The following is a 2758-nucleotide window of genomic DNA, read 5'->3' as shown; positions in this document are numbered from 1 at the left end:
GAGAGAGAGAGAGAGAAAGATACAACCAATATATATACACACAGTAACGTATATCATTGTATAGTTTGTGCATATTTATATTATATTATATATATATATATATATATATATGCACACACACACTCACACACACACACACACACATATATATATGCAAATACCTAGATATAACACATACCATAGACATGCATATGTATATTTGTTATATTTTCATATTTATACATACGTATATGTACATGTACATACATACACACGTATATATATACATATATATATATATCTATATATGCATGTATTCATACACATACACATATACCTCCAGGTGTATGTGTTTGAGAGTGTAGTTGTACGCATGGATGTATGTGTATGTACGCTTATATAAGTATCAGTATTACGTTGTGTGAAGGTGCAGGGATTATCGTCTGCCATATTCTGTCACTGAAATAACTAATGTTCTGCGGATAAGAGATAGTCGACTATTATTGTTATTATTATTATTACGGTTATTATTATTTTTATTTGTTGTTTATCTGTTGTTGTTTTTATTATTCAGTTTCTTATTGAAATTGATCAAAGAGACTGGAAAAAGTTCTCGTAGTGTAGGAAATTGTAAATGCGATAAGCGAATTTAGTGACCATATAGACAAGTTATGTTAAGGTAGATTAAAGAGAATTCTTTGTTGATATGTTGTAAGGTGTTCAACACCAGTATCAATATAATTGGATTTCATCAATACGCAGACATTGTTATTAAGCGGTGCAGCGTAAAAAAAAAGAAAGAAAAAATATGAATATCTTCTTTTTCCCTCTGTCTGGAAAGATGGAAAAGATGGAAGCTAAAGAAAGATCAGAGAGAAGAAGAGAAAGATAAAGCGACCGATAGAGACTGTGTGTCAGGGAGAGTGGGGCAGAAAGGGTGAGAGAGTTGGGGTAAAGACAGAAAGGAGTAAAGATTTTTGAAATTACAAGTTTTCGTTGATGATATTTAGCTGCCGGTTAATACTGATTAAGCAAAAATATGAGGATATGCAATGCGGCCGAGAATATCTCGTATTTTGTTTACATTTTTCCCTTTTAGTATTTTTTTTTCTAGAACGGTATTGTCCAAAATCTTCATGAAATTCTAAAGACAATATGAGGTAAAATGAAAGAGAATTGACTGTTGTTTCTTTCAAAGGCCATGACAACCAGATAGCTCGCATAAATCAAACTATACCGAAAGAGAATTCTTTCTAACAAGGATACTCCGAACATGAAATATTTATAAAGATTAAGTTTCCTTATTTTATATAATATTTCTATTATTTTTCCTGTTGTTGGGTATGTTTGGCTTCGTGAGCAAACGATCAGATGAGCAGATATAAGTTCACATATGACACAGAGTGGAGCGTTTTGTTGTTTGATCTAAGTCATATTATTTAACGTGTTTATCTTCTTTTTAAAAATGACCGGGCGTAGTGTATTGCCATTCGGCACTTCTGCGTCCTCACTATATATAGAACATAGTGCACATATAAAATGGTTGTGTGCAGGATACACAGCTTGATCTAGAACGACCATTTGTATATTCATTTTTAATACGTCTTAGCAGGGGCAGACGCAAAATATGCTAATCATTACGTCGAGAAGAAAAGCTTTTTCTCTTTTATAACGACAATGTGTACAACATACTGGACTTAATGGCGCAGGGAACTCTGGGACATTGGTGTTTCGACAAACTGCCAAGTAGCTTTCCTTTGTTTGTAATTTCAGCGAAAATTAATGTTGGTTGGTCGGTGCGGATATCTGTCAATCGATAAAAAAAAATAAAAAAAATTCATTGTTCGTACCGTTTACAGCAAGATCTGAAACGAATTTTTGCATATTTATTCATAATAAGTCTAGGCAGGTAGATAATTTATATTCATACCTCCGATTTAATATTTGTTGCACGTAAGATTCATTTCACAACAAAGTAAGTGAAATCTAGCCAGCCTCCCACCACCGTGCCTCTAAAACATGGAATATATCCAAAATATCTCTCTAATTTACTGCAATATTATGACAATTATTTTCACCTGTAGAACAGATTCAAATAGTAGCTGAAATTCAATCAGAACTGGAAGTACGTTAACATTTTTCTTAATATGAATATATGTAACCTTAGTTCAATATTCGTGTGTATTTTCGCTTCCTTGTAGAGTATCTTTTCCTGAGACTGTTTGCATGGAACACTAATATTCCTTCCAACGGCATTAGTTTTCAGCGAAACGTACAGTATATAGGAAAATTATATATAGCGACAAATGAAGACTATGGGGTAAGATGTGCTATACATCTCTAGCGAATGCCCGAAATTAGCACAGTTCGAATGCAAAAGATGCCATGACAATGTGGCAAGAATGATCCATTGGGAGCTCTGAGGAAATCACAGCCTTACAGGTAAATAATAGTCATCCACGGCTATCTCTAGTGTGATGGTTTTTCTCGGGCAAGTGGTTTTCAGGGTCATTTTCTCATTAGACTCCTGACTACTTTTTGGGCTTTGCTCGAAATCTTCACTTAAAGCACGGAACCTATTGGGTGATAAAATTTATTCTGAATGTTCATGTGAGAAGTTATTATTTTTAGTCGTCTTTCTATTATTATTTGTGTTTTTATTATTATTATTATTATTATTATTATTATTATTATTATTATTATTATTATTATTGTTCAGTAGTTTTATTTTTATAACGTGCTTTCACTTCACTACCGAGCGCAGCTCTGTGCGCCTTGG

Source organism: Octopus bimaculoides, chromosome 22 (assembly GCF_001194135.2).
Source record: "Octopus bimaculoides isolate UCB-OBI-ISO-001 chromosome 22, ASM119413v2, whole genome shotgun sequence".
Lineage (NCBI taxonomy): Eukaryota > Metazoa > Mollusca > Cephalopoda > Octopoda > Octopodidae > Octopus > Octopus bimaculoides.
This window is presented reverse-complemented; position numbering follows the sequence as displayed.